Here is a 14,518-nt window from a genome sequence, read left to right on the forward strand (position 1 = left end):
TACTCCACGAGGTCGATCGGGGACTCAAGGCGACGGGCAAGGGTGTTGTAGGCGTACCGGCGAGAATCTGGTAGTCGTTGATAGACTTATGTGCGAGAGTTGTAGGCCTCTCTGAGGGTGAACGGTACTTAATGCGGTTCTGGGGTTCTTAGCCGCAAATACGGGACTTCGGATAGTAGTCTACTTCCTTCGAAGCCCAAAACGGAAAGAGAGTTAAAATACCACGAGGAATCGTAGGTGGCACTACCTGTGATTTCGGGGATGATAAGAAGATTCTGGCCTCTGAGCGAGTACCGCGGGCGCTCTCAATGTCGCACTTGTCAAAGAGTCGTGATTGACAGGTTATGTTAGTTTGTTATTGTTGGTGAATGTCCGCAATAAACGTAGGTTGGTAAGTGATACTGTTATCTAACATTGTAGTCGCGAGAGGGTTGATCTTGAAAGTTAAAATGGTTTTTGTAGGGATTTAGATAAAGATACGGGAACCAGTCATGACGAATTCCTGGACTGGACAACATAAAGGGGCTTTAAACCACACCGAGTCGCCCTGGGTTCGGTGCGACGATACAAGAAGGAACGTGGTCTGAAACGCTCAGGGGTGGTCTGCGCCTCACCAACCCCTTCCTGGCGAACACACGAAATTTTTGGGGCAAAGGCTTGATCCAACTTCCCCTAGGATTGGAGCCGAAGAAAAGATAAAGAAGATAAACGCGATAATAGTAAGTTTTGAACTGTGGAGACTTACTAGACTATTATTCATTTTAGGTTGATCACTGGTGTTGTCGTGTCAACGGTGGAAAAGTACCCAGGCATTTATGGGACTCCTAAATCGCCTCCCATACCAGCGGTGTCTCGCGTTTATCCCCTAATTCATAAAAATCTTAATAAGTGACCTTGTTCTCATTTTAGAAACGTTACAACTCATTTGTATCGTCAAGTGTAAAACTATTAGTAAGTTCGTTTTCAGTGATTTTTGGTAATGGGGAAAGACGATCGAAACTCGACACGTCACTAAGATTAACGTAATCTGAATCAAAAATCCGTCTAATTTTTCTTTTTGGTCTTGTATAGGTTTCCTCTGCATTGTCCGTTTCAGTACCATTTCTTTATATTTCTCTGTATTTAAAGCTTCAGCATATGGCACTAGCAAAATATTTTTTTTTTATTTTAAATAAATTTAAACCTAATTACCAGGTGTATTTAATAAAATTTTCACTGGCCAATTTTCCCACTTATCATCTGGCTTGGTTCGTTTTTTAATATGTTTTCTAGTTTTTGACTTTGGCCAATAACACCATTGTTCCTCGTTTTTCTGAAATAACCATAATATTGGTACAATAGAAATTTCTTCATTGTTCGTGTTTATAAATTCCACCACTGTCCACTGAAAACAAACTTCGAAACTTCAAAAACAGCATACAAGTTGAGAAAGTGAATAATAGCAATAATAAATCAATGAATACTAAGAAAATAAGAAAAAATACTTTCGAAAAATCTAAAACAAATAATTTGACAAAATGTCACATATTCAGACACCGTAAAAACGTTTTAAATTTTATTTATTTATAATATGAGAAAATAAGTAAATTATACAAGATAATTATTTATTATACTTAATTAATATACATTTTTTCACCAGAACAGAGGCTAAATTTACTAAAATTCGGAACATTCTGTGTGTAAAAGAGGTATGATTATAAATTTATTATCTTCTGGCAGGGGGAACCGTAAACATTTATGCTTAATATCCTTTAAATTAATTTTGAAATAATTAAGTGAAAGGTTTTGGACCGTAACCATATTAAAAAGTTCCTTTGAATTACAAGGATCAACATAATATGATAAAACACTATTATATTTTTTTCCATAAAGAAAGATATTACCCTGAAGATCTTGGCAAATACTATAAATGGAATAAAATGTATTATCTTTTAGAACTATGCAGTTGTTTTTATCATTAACAACAATATCAAAAATTTTTATACATAATCTTTTGAAACAAATTACATTTTCATTTAATAAATCAGTATTGTTCTCGGTTTCATTTTTTAACAATGGATAGGAAGTTTCATTTTTTCTTATATCCAATACTTCTCTTTCTTGCAACCGATTAATAACTTGTTGCAGAGGCTTACGAGAAAACTTTACCATTTTTTTGAGACTATATAAAAAAATTTCAAAGTTAAAGGCACTGAACTGATCTAATGATCCGTAAATTTTGCAATCATCAGCCAATTGAATTAAATTGTGAACATTATGAGACACAAATTCACGACCATACAGAAGAGAAAAATTTCTTACAAAATAATGTATTAATTGCGAAGCAAAATGATTAAATTTTTTACATAAGTCGGGCGAACACAAAATTCTGATAGCAACGTGTAATGCCCTGAAATGTTAATATTTGTCATTGGAAAGAATATCTTTGAAAATGATAGGATCAGTGTATAAAAGTAGTTGTCTGAACTCAGTTGCTTTAAACCGTTCCACCTCTGATAGGTGACCGAGAGAACTCTTGTGGATTGTACCTTTTAAGGGTATCGATCACTTTTGAAGTTTTTATTAAATCAGAGTCCACAATTCTAACATCCTTTTTTCCTTTAACCCAAAACATTACAAGTCGTTTCATAACACCCAAACAAACGAGATGCATGTAATCTAATGGTACAATTGCGTCCAAAAATAATGCACCATCCCATTGCTTATTTCCAAATAGCATCGGAAAACATTTTGAGGGCCTTGCCGGGGCAGGTACAAGTCCATCCTTGACCGTCCCAGCACATCTGGGTAGTCATAAAATGGTAATTTTTCAATGTTTGCAAAAACCCTGTTCTAAAATTATTTAGATCTTATTTTGCTGTGATGTGATGGTAAAAGAAACGTATAAATACGGTGGAGCGTTTATGACTTTAACTTTTTAAATAGTTTCCACCAAACTTACCGCAAGACCCTATAAACATAATCACCCTCAAGTGGTGTCTGTCTGATGACCAGATTTGATCCCTAATAAATTACAGCCTTTTTGTTGATTCAAATTTACTGGAATTGGGGAAAAAATATTTGGAAATAGTTTCAGGACATACAGACAAAATATAGTAGATTACTCAACGTGTGAAGTTAAGTTTTGTTTTAATCTAATGTTAACTTGTAATAATAGAGTTGTAGAATGATTAAAATTTAGATTAGCTTAAAAGTGCGGTATGAAATTTTTCAAATTTCGTTTAAATTAAATAAAAATATAATTGTCAGTTTTGACATGTCAAATCACTTGTTCTCATTGTTTTGTAACTTTTTCACTTACTAGTTAGTAGAAACATAAGTTAATTACCTACTAGTGAAAAAAATGAAGAAAATTTGAGTTTCTTAGGTCCCAAACCATGACAGAAAATGTATTTTTATGGCAAAGTTGGAAAAAACTATATTTTATAGCTAGAGACAAATAATTAAAAAAATTGTAAAGTCCGTTTTTTTTTTAAAAAACACCAACACCGCAATTTTCCCCTGCATTACAACCGGCAACGTTGCCTAGGGAGATTTTTGGTAAGAAAATTCAAATTCAGAAAATTTCTGAAAATCAGGCAGTGTTTCCGTTAAAAACGTGTTTCTTTTGCAGCCTGTTGCATTGCAAATTAAAGGATTTAATAGTGAAAAGACTCGGCACAGCGTGAAAAGCCGTTTTGTGTAATCAAATTGTCAATTAGGCAGCTAACCTATTTGATTTTATCACCAAAAGTCACCATCGACGGTGTTGCCGGTTGTAAACTGCTGGGAGAGTGCGGTCTTGGTGGTTTTTTAATAAAAAAACGGATTTTACATTAAATTTTAATGGAGTACTAGAAAACCTATCAGATTCATTATTATAATTGTAATACACGGAATAATCCCATTGCAACTTGAATGGACTCAATCCTATGCGGATTCTTGTCACTCCCCTCTGTGCGCGACTGTTGATGGCCAACCTTCTAACTCTAGTAACCTTGGCCGAGCAAGCGATCAGCTGTTTGGAGAAAACCACGCGGACGTAGAAGCGTGCACGCCTGTAGTTTTGTTTCCAGCTTCAATTTGTGTTCAGTGTTTTTGTGTTTATGATTTGGGATTGTTTTGGGTTTTTGGACTAACACAAATGGCCGTTGCAGTGTTGGAGTTCCCAATAGAAGTAAGAAATCTTCTCTCCCGAAACCGGTAAGTGCACACACTTTATTATGCTTTTGTTGTGTTACAAGCGGTACAAAATTGCTTGGAAGCGAAATGCGGGTGAAAACACAAATCATAGGATTTGTTGAATACAAAAATTACAGATGGTTTTTCCAACCTAGCAAGTGTGTGAAATTAGCTCCCTGCATTCTGTTTACAAATGTACCCACTAAGTACTGTGGAACCTTTTCTGAAACGAAACATTTAAAACATGTAACATTGGCTGTTCCGTAAAAAACGTACAAAAACTGACCGCTCAGATCTCAAGCAGACCAACCCAAAAGTTCTAGGGGTAAAATGTATTGTTGGGTGCATATTATATTCATACCATGGTGCATTATTTTTGGACGCAATTGTACTTGGGTGACCAGACCAACATTTAATTTTTCTAATGGACTGACACCTGAATGATAGTCTGGGTACGTTCCATTTCTAAACGATTCATCTGTGCGAAGAGGTTTATTTAAATTAGGAAATGTCATTCTGTTATTTATAAATGATCCTTCTTCAATACATTTTGTGCAGGAATTATACCCACAGTGACCTTTGACGCAGAGAACAAATGATTTGGCTGGGGCATCGCAAATAAGTTTTCCAAGTTTAATACAACATTTTATACCGTTAATAATCAGCCCCTCAATTTGTAGAATTTTAAATTCGTCAATAAATTCTTTCAAAAATTCATGGACACTTCCGGGCCTGCAAAACCCATGAAAAATACCAACTATAAAAGGTTGCGATCTAAAATTATTGCCAGTATAGGCCAAAATTGACTTAATGAACTTTTAGCAAGCGGCAAACCATCTACGTTAACATTAACATATAAAAATTGATTTTCAGAAATATTATCCGTTTCTATCAGTTGTCTCTGTATACCATTTGCAATTCCCAAATGACAATATTGACCATTTTTAATGTTTACTACTTTAGATGATTTTGGAGTTTGCAAAAAAGTTCGAATATCTTTAGGAAAGTCAAACTGTCCTTGATTTTTCAAAATGTGAAGTAATTCATTCACTGCATTTTCAGAAAGCATTATCCTGTACTTCAGAAGCCATTTTTTTAGTTCCGATATCAAATCATTGTTGATAGTGGTACTATTCGTCGACTGACATAAAGTTACATCAGCTACTACATCAAAATTCTTAACTTCACTAGAATCGTTCGTTATCACATCTGGATGAGCATCTAAACAACTTGGAATTCTTATTGTATTTTCGATGCTGTTGTTTGGAATATTATTTTCTTTCACCAAGTTTTCATCATTATTAAGGTTGAACTGCTAAAATCCTAACGGTAAATTTCAGTTTCGAAGCAACTATGCATCGGTCTCACTCGTCTCACTTCTGAGGAGGTAAAGCTTGGGGTATGGTCAAATCGAGGGTCAGATCATAAAATAGTAAATAAACCATAAATCTAACGGAGAAGAAATGCAGCACTACTTTGAAAGTTCTTTGCACAAATATTTCACAAACAAAAAAGGGACACATTTTTTAAAACAAATGTTTTTTTATAAGTAACTTTTGCTTACACAATAAGCAAAATTAGTTTCAGGTGTATGATCAAAGGGTATTTGAAATAGTTATAAAACTTACAAAAAACAAATAATATAATAAAAAAACAAAAAAAAAACAAAAAAATAAAAAACTACAAAACCAAAAAAAATCTTCTAACACGAAAACAAAATACGAAGAAAAAATAAAAACATACAGAAAAAAACATGAAAAGTTTACTAAAACAAAAAGAAAAAAACAAGAAATATGTGAAAAGCCCACTAAAGGCATTTCTTTACCATTTCGGGTAACATACATGACATATAAAAATCTTTTAGTTTGATTATCATTGAATCACAAAATTCTTCATCCTTAAAAATAATATCGTATAAACACACCTTTGGAGTCCAAACTATGAAAAAACAGTATCTTCTTCTCGTAACTAGTAATTGTCCTTGGACTTGATAAAAATATTGGTGGTTTTTGTTTAGTGAAATCGTGTTTGCTCCACTGATCACACAAAATTTTATTTTTTTTTGCAACAATTGCTTCCTGCGGTGTCAAATTTTTGGCGTTGTATGGACACTTCACTTCTACGAGCCCATCGTCGCCTATCAGCCCATCTGGTGAGGCTGCCAAAAATGGAGTGTTTTGACATATGAATAGGCCACTCAGGAGAACTTTTGGTCCATCAAGTGAGGGTGAATCTCCACAGTGAATGTCCAGGTCCATATTTTTTAAATGTTCTACACAACATCCTTTCTCCTTTTCTTCTATTAACCTATTAGCGCAAGCCACAGCTTTGGGTTCGTTTTCAATGCCATAAAACGTGTATTTGTTACCCGAAAATTTGATTTTCATTATTCCTGCTGCCCCCTTCGCTCTACTTGTACTTGGTCGTAGTTTACAAATTCTGCCAAAATTACTAGCCGTCAGTCTTTTTTCGCGTTCACAGTGCCACGAAACACTGCTTCTTTGATCTGTTGTGGCCAATGAAATATTTAAAACTTCTTCGGTGTTTTCTGCAACTCATTTAAAAATTTCATCTTCTTTTCCTCAAAAGCCGTGTCCACCCCGTAATCATCATCCACCTGGCCAGTATTAGAGCATTTGGAAAATCTTTTTGATTTGTAATGTTGATACACTGCATTAGCGTTTTTCCTTTTTTTATTTTTTGTTTCGTAAAACGTTTTTGGAAATATCCGAGGGCACCATTCCCTAACTTGGAACAAAATGTCTGTAAAAAGTTACCGTCTGAATTATAATTTATTAGTGCCATGAAACATCTCATTTGGTAACTTCCTTTCCTTGTATGATCCACTCGCTTGCCTCCAATGTATTTTGCCACAACGGCATTAAAAGCTTCGGCAGAATTATTAGTCTCAAATTGTAGTAAACTTTTGGCGTGAAATTTGAGCCGATTTGTTGCCGATGAAATATCAGAAAGTAGACCACATTCTCTCATTAGTGGGATGATATCTTCCTCATTAGTGTTCTTCTGCAAAAATAATCTTCGCAATTCTTGTGTTGGCCAAAAACATGAAAAACACTATTGTCAACATCTTTTTTCAAGCTTTCCAGTCTTTGAGCTTCAGGTAAGCTATTTGCCAAATAATGTTTCACGGCTGACTCTACTGAAACACGTAGTCTTAAAATATTCGCCTTCAACTGGGAGCGGAGTTTCAATGGAATGACGGTGCCACACGAACTTCTCTTTTTTGCACAAATCTCTTTTAGCGTGGTGCAGTAATTTCGCAACAAGTGGTTCTTACATTCGATTTTTTCCACTAAAAAATTGGGTCCATATGGCTTTTCCTGGCAAATCCTCTTAAAAGTGCTGCTGTCTCCGTCGGCAATCAAGAATTTGTATTTTAAATTGTGCATTTCTACACTTTTCTTAAATCCTTCCAAGATAGCCGTGCTTTCCATTGCCGTAGAAGCGCCACTGAAATTTTTAAAACAAATATGCACTGGCGCATTTTTTGAAAAGGCACACGTGCTACAGTACTTATTCTTTACCCCAAGATAGAGTATTTTGCCAGTTCTTTTTCCAACAATACAAGCAACTCCTGATTTAGAATTGTAAACAGATTTGTTAGAACGTCTCGCCCATGCACAATCTGCCACAACAGTAATGAAAGCTTTATTATCATTTGTATCTACATCTCCTACTTCCCTCGCAAGTCGTTCTTCTTCTTGGCCAGCTGCTAACATAGCAATGCAATGTCCAAAGCAATGTCAGTAATTTTTGAATGCAACAGACTTTCAGTTTTGCTGTAGTACTTATGAGACATATTGGGAATATTTAAAAATCCCAAAAATTCATCCAAATTGGCATATCCTAATCCTACAGATGTTATGCCGGCCACAGCAGCATTATTTACAGTAATTTCTTGATTATTAGGATCTTCAGAGTTTATCTCGAACGTAACAGCACACATTTTGCATTTTAGTTAAAAAATTGAAATCAGACCTTCGACGAAAACTTCCCATTTTTCAAACTCAACTTTTTTTATAACCTGGTGCACAACACGAACGACAATATACATATAACTAAGATTTACGGATAGTTGGTCTTTTGCCCCACCAAAATTTGTATAACTTCAAAGTGGATAATCCTTTTTAAGAATTCGATAAGACATGGAAATTCCGTACCTCATTAGAAACAAATTTGTGAGCTGTTTTAAGCAGGTAAGTGTCATAGGTAATTTTCGTCCTGAAATCTTAGTCTCTCAGGTAAATTTTATCCTATAAGTGGATATAGCAAGCGAATTTTAATGTCCTTTTAATACCCAAAAAGGTAGGATTATAGTCTTCTATCCACGCCGACGCACAGTGGTCTGAAGCTATAGAAAAGCGGTCAAAAATACATTTTAAAAATATTTACATAAATTATAAATATATCGATATTTAAATTAAAATATACCTACTATACTAAGATTCAAAGGATCAAGATGTTACGATTGTTCTTGTCTGCGAAATACCTCTGTGAAAAATCTTAAGTGGTGCGTTAATAATCGAAACTTTCAAATATTGCGCCCCGAAATAATAAAATAGAATACTTTCACGATTAATTTTTCTTCTTTGACAGACAAATGAATGTAATTATTTGAAATTTATGCTTTCCTGAATCCATTTGATTTATCTCATGACCTTGAGAATATAAACTGATGTATAATTTTATCGCCTCTCTCCGACTGGGCAAATTTGGATTCTATATGTCCAATAAAGTACCAAAAAGGATGTGATCTTGATAGTAAGTGCAGAAAGTTGCAGTTTTTGATCTTTGATCCATCATCCCTCGAGGTACCCATTTTATAGTGCAGTATTACTGGATGTATTACACACAATAACTGACCTTTCTTTTATATATATTTTAATGCTAAATCCAAATATACCTTATTTATTCAAGCCAAAGTTTCGATATGTACGTTTACGAAGAAAGCCAAAGAAATAAAATAAATAAATAAAACAAGCTAGCAATAAGGACTTCAAAAGATTCGGGCTGCATCACACGCGAAAATGTTCCCGAACATCTACTAATGAAATTATAATAAATAACCTGTTAACATCTTCAGATCCCTTAATTTCAGCCATTGCCGGAAATGTCGATTATGAAATTAAATATTTCGATATAGAAATAGAAACAAATTAGAGTAAGCATAGTTGATGTATTTTTTCTGTAATTAGCACATTATTTATTTTTCTTATTTATTTTTTTTTTCTTTTTGTGTTTTTACTTGTGAGTTTTTAGTTTGTGTATTTGTTAGTTTTTAAAACTATTCAAAAATTTCATCGTAGATTTATTTACTTAAGTGTGTCTTAAGCTATGAATTTTAGATTGACGCATAATAAAAATTACATCTGATTTCCATTCAGAAATAACAAATTTTTGAATACTTTCAAGAGTTGCGCACTGTTGTCCAAAGTTAGTGATTTTTTTATTCGGAATCGAATGAAACCATTTGTAGGTTGATACGACGATCCGTTCTCAAAAAATATAATTTTGACCGCTATTCTACAGTTTTAGACCACTGTGCGACGGGTCGAAAACTGACCACTTTTGTTATCAACTTCGGAATCAAGAATGGATCAAGAGTGCCAATGATTTTTTTGATTTTTAATTTGATAATGCACCCGTCTTCGCCCGAAAATCGAACTGTATTCATTAATAAAATTATTTAAAAGTTAGTTGACCATAACTATGTTGTAAATCAACAAATCGCCACACAAAAGAAAATAATTACGTAGCAATAACCTTTATTGAGGGTTTTACACTGAGGGTCGTCTTTGCCTGAGGCGAAAGAAAAAGACAGACATCATTCCGAAATCGCTAAAATTTCAAAAGTTTAGCCAAAACTACAGCCGTCCTAATTAATAAATTGACTTTTTTCTTGCGCCAATCGGTTTGTTTTGAAAATGTGTAGCGTTGTTACTAAGTCAAATTTTAATAAAGAAAAATAAAATTTTCTAAAATCAAAAACAATATTTAAAAAACCAAGATCTAAATCTCATAGGGTAACGTCACTACAATTTTTTGTGCTCTTTCAAACACAAAAAACCGCACCTCAATAGCTCTTTTCGTTTTCGTGTAATTTTGTACGAACTTTTACATTGAAACGCCCTATCTTCAAATATGGATAGTTCAACCTTAAGAGCTTCGTTTTCCACTCGTCGTATTTCATTGTTAAATTTATTATTTTTTCCCCATAACAACTTTTAAGTGCGTAAATTTAAGGCTGTGGTGTAAGGAAGATTAATAAATTAATTAAATATAAATCTGAAATATGTACTCTAACCTCTGGTTGTAAAAGCTGCTCGTTCTCGGATCCCATTGATATAAGTTCTTGTAGTCGGAAATTTCTTATTTGAAACTAATTTTCTATCACAATTTAACCAGTGTTTTCAGAAGAACAAATGTGCAAATCTAGTCAGTACTGTTGCATGTGGTTAAACTAAACTACTAATGCATCATGGGTAAAATCTTTCGAGAATGCAATGTTGCAGAAACATTTATGAGACATTGAAAACAATTCATTTCCATTAAATATGTGTGATACGTTTATTTGATAAACAAAACGTAACATTTCAATATAGCTGTAGTTTGTTCAATATGAAATATGTCTTTTACGTTCAGTGTTTACTGGGTACAGGTGATTTTATTAAAAACGGCGGGCGTTGTAGAATTTTTATTTACGAACCGATTTTATTAATTTAAAAAACAAATTAAATGGTTTTTAATTTACTATAAACTGATTATTTTAGAATTTTTCTAAATATCTTAGTATCTTTTGGGCGATATTCATCTTTCTTATTTTAAATTGGCACCCATATTTTTTTTATAATTTGGAAAATACTAATTTTCTTGATTCAGAAATGTGTAGTATCTTCTACTAAATTATTAAAAATTAAAAAAATTATGCAATAAAAGTTAATAAAATCTAAGTGCATGGTGTCAATTGTGTATTTATACATATATTTATACATTTACATATTTCACAAAGCCACATAAATTATATTGGAAGAACAAAAAATGTGTAACCAGAAATCAAGTAGGTAACATGGTAATTAATATACTATGTAATATGAACATAAATTTATTATTCTATTTTTTTTTGCTCGGTCACTTGGTTTGACCGAAGGGAGAGGAAATCCTTTATGGACCCCTCGCGCGACAGTTCTTATGCGCCAGGGAATGTGGGAGTCTGAGTCCCTCCAGGACACCATACCCACTAAAACCTCTTCCTAACTTACTCGAGGAGAAAAGATCATTGGCTTGATCACAGATTTGTATCCGTTTACCTACTAACACCTTATCATATCTATTTAGTCATGACCTAATGACATGCGTTAGTACCGAATAATACGTACTAATAAAATATAGTACCAAGAGATAAACTATTAAATTGAGTCATGGTCATATGACACATGTGTTAGTACACTAAAGTGTACTAATAATAATGTAATGTAATTAAAAATAATTCATAAGTGAACATGGTACATAAATTTAATTTAGCAGGTATTAATTACGCAATTAAATTTTGTCGCAATATGTCACAAGCTTAACAGTACCATCATATGCAAAGTATTTTTTCATTTTCTTCTTTTTAATGACTTCTGGTACTTAACGAATGCTAATTCTGTTAACTGATCGTGATTTTTTCTACGAAAATCTACTCCTTTCAAAATTAGGTTCAAGATTTTAATATAGTAAAATACCACCAAATTAACTGAAATATTTAAAATTTCTTTAAATTTTCTTTATGATTATTACAGAAAATGTTTTGCAGTGGGGCAGCCAAAACGTTAATGGAATTTAATAATTTAGATTTTACTCTCAACAAAGTAACAATCGTAGGCATTAGTGACAAAAGCGAACGCGTAACATATTTAGTAGCAGCAGCAAAATGAGTGGCAGGTTTTGTCAATTGACCAGGCTTGTTCTCACGCAATTCTATGAATGCATTATGTTCAAGTTTCAGTTGTGTCTCCCACAATTTTTGACAATGTGGACAAACTGGTAACTTTCTCTTAAGTTTCCTAGCGATCACACCGGACACATAAGCAGTAGCGCAGTCAACTTTTCCAGTAATGTTAGAACTGGTAGAGGAAGAAGGATATATTGGATTCAATACATTTGGCGGAGGTGGTAATCATAAGTCACATTGCATAATTTTTTTTAAGGTAGCAAGAAATCCATTTAATTTGTTCTGCTCACAGTTCGATTCCACAGATTGAGACGAAACCAAATTATTGATTATTAAAGCTTTTGTTGAAGAAGCAAAAGAAGAGCAGGTTGGCATAGAATTTGGTCCTGCATAGCCTCTGATACAAGAAAATAAATTTTCAACTGGATCTTGATTTAATGTACGGGGTGCCAAATATTTAAAGCCTTTGTTTTTGAGCTTTTCCCACAAGTAAATGCAACTTTTAACACTAAATTTTCAATTTTTTAAAGTTGGTGACTTGAATTTACTGTTTGAGGAGAATTTTTTCAAGTACATTGTGTCTAAAATCCCAATAGCTGACTTCCAGAATAAAACATGTGGTGATTTGGAAGAAACTACACATTGCATGGCTTTCCCCTTTTGTGCTTTCAATTGACTTCCATTAATGCTATCAAAAAGTTTGTCAAAAAATAACAAAAGGTCGCTAGTGTCCGAAGCTGCAGGATCTAAGTAATTTGGATTTTCTTTAGGTAAATCCTGACTTATTATTGCCCCACATTTCATGGCAGAGCCGACAGTATGACTAAAGACTTGGGTACAATGTCTAACACTCATTTTGCGGATTTTCTTTGGCAAAACATGCTCATCAGTTAAACGAATAAACTGACTGTATTCTCCCTGGGCTTCATCTGTTCGATAAACAGCCTCAACATGTTGCCACAACGCTACTTTTTGTTGTCCATCTTGGGTAAGATGCAACTCGTTATTCAATAAATTGTTTCGAATACCTTTCATCAAATGTGGTCCGTCATAGAATTGCACCACTTCTTCTGCGTCAATTAGATACCCCTGGTATCTGTTTTCAATATTTTGTTGAATGCAGTATCTTGTGGTTTCCTGCATCAATCCTGATATGACAGCGACGTTTATAGCGCCCTGGTAACAGAAGCAACCACGTGTAGTTCAATTTGTCTCAAATTTCGCACTACTTCTTTGATCATTCTCATTAGGTCAGTCGTGGAAACAGTACTTTCCGTGAAACAAAAGCAAATGGTTTGTTTCCATTTTTGGGTGATACCTAAAATGAAAGATTTTAATAAGAGCACAACAGTAATCCATTGAACAAGTACAAATATAAAAAAACAATCTAATTTTTAAAATTGATAACAACCTGCCTTGATATGTGTACAACAACGCACAATGATATTTTTTTTGTATGTAAACGTTTGTCGCATTATTTTAGTAAGTTATTGATATACAAAAATTTTTGAATGTTGAACCATAATATGCTCAAAATACATCACTCTTGATAGTAAGCTGAACTGGAGTAGACACCTTGAAGTAAAAACCGAAAAAGCATATAGGGCTTTTTGGCAATGTCGATCAGCCATTGGCACCACCTGGGGCTTAACTCCAAGGGTGGTTCTTTGGCTGTACACTGCAATCATAAGACCTATGCTTACTTACGGTGCAATAGTTTGGTGGCCCAGAACTGAACAAGAAACAGCAAAGAAGCGCCTGAACCAGGTGCAACGTCTAGCTTGCATTGCTGCTACAGGTGCCATGAGAACTACACCCACTGCTGCGTTAGAGACTGCCCTTTCGTTACTACCCCTAGACATTTACGTTCAGGAGGTGGCGACAAGAACGGCGCTCCGACTAAAAGCGGTGGGAATGTGGAAGGTGGGGAGCTCGGCCAGTCGACACGGAAGCATCCTTAGAAAGGCTGTCAAAAAGATACCTTTACTAGGGGCACCTGTGGACAGACGTACACCGACCTTTGTTTTCAACAAACCCTACCAAATCCACCTAGAAGATTCATCCACTGCGGACGAAACACCGTACGACATCGTCCTTTACACTGATGGATCTAAAAATAACTTAGGTTCAGGAGCTGGTCTGTACTGTCAACAACTGAACTTAAAAGAAACAATACCACTTGGAGAAGGACCCACAACATTCCAAGCGGAAATCGTACCTATTCTACACGGAGTCCTAGAGATGTTGCATCTAAACATCACAAACAAAAACCTTCTATTTCTGACGGATAGCAAGGCAGTTTTACAAGCTTTAAAGTGCAACAAGATCACTTCAAAGTTAATATACGAAACCCACGAAGAACTCACAAGGTTGTCCAGAACAAACTTGATCACTCTGGCTTGG

General features: G+C 34.4%; 2 pseudogenes; both read right to left on the minus strand.

Moving 5' to 3' along the window:
* Window positions 1–756: 756 nt before the first annotated feature.
* On the minus strand, window positions 757–5,520 carry LOC148180147 (uncharacterized; annotated as a pseudogene).
* A 14-nt stretch (window positions 5,521–5,534) lies between these two features.
* LOC148180148 (uncharacterized) lies at window positions 5,535–9,001 on the minus strand (annotated as a pseudogene).
* Between the last annotated feature and the right edge of the window lie 5,517 nt (window positions 9,002–14,518).

The sequence above is a fragment of the Gnatocerus cornutus genome, chromosome 1 (assembly GCF_029298725.1).
Source record: "Gnatocerus cornutus isolate USDA-ARS CGAHR chromosome 1, icGnaCorn1.1, whole genome shotgun sequence".
NCBI lineage: Eukaryota > Metazoa > Arthropoda > Insecta > Coleoptera > Tenebrionidae > Gnatocerus > Gnatocerus cornutus.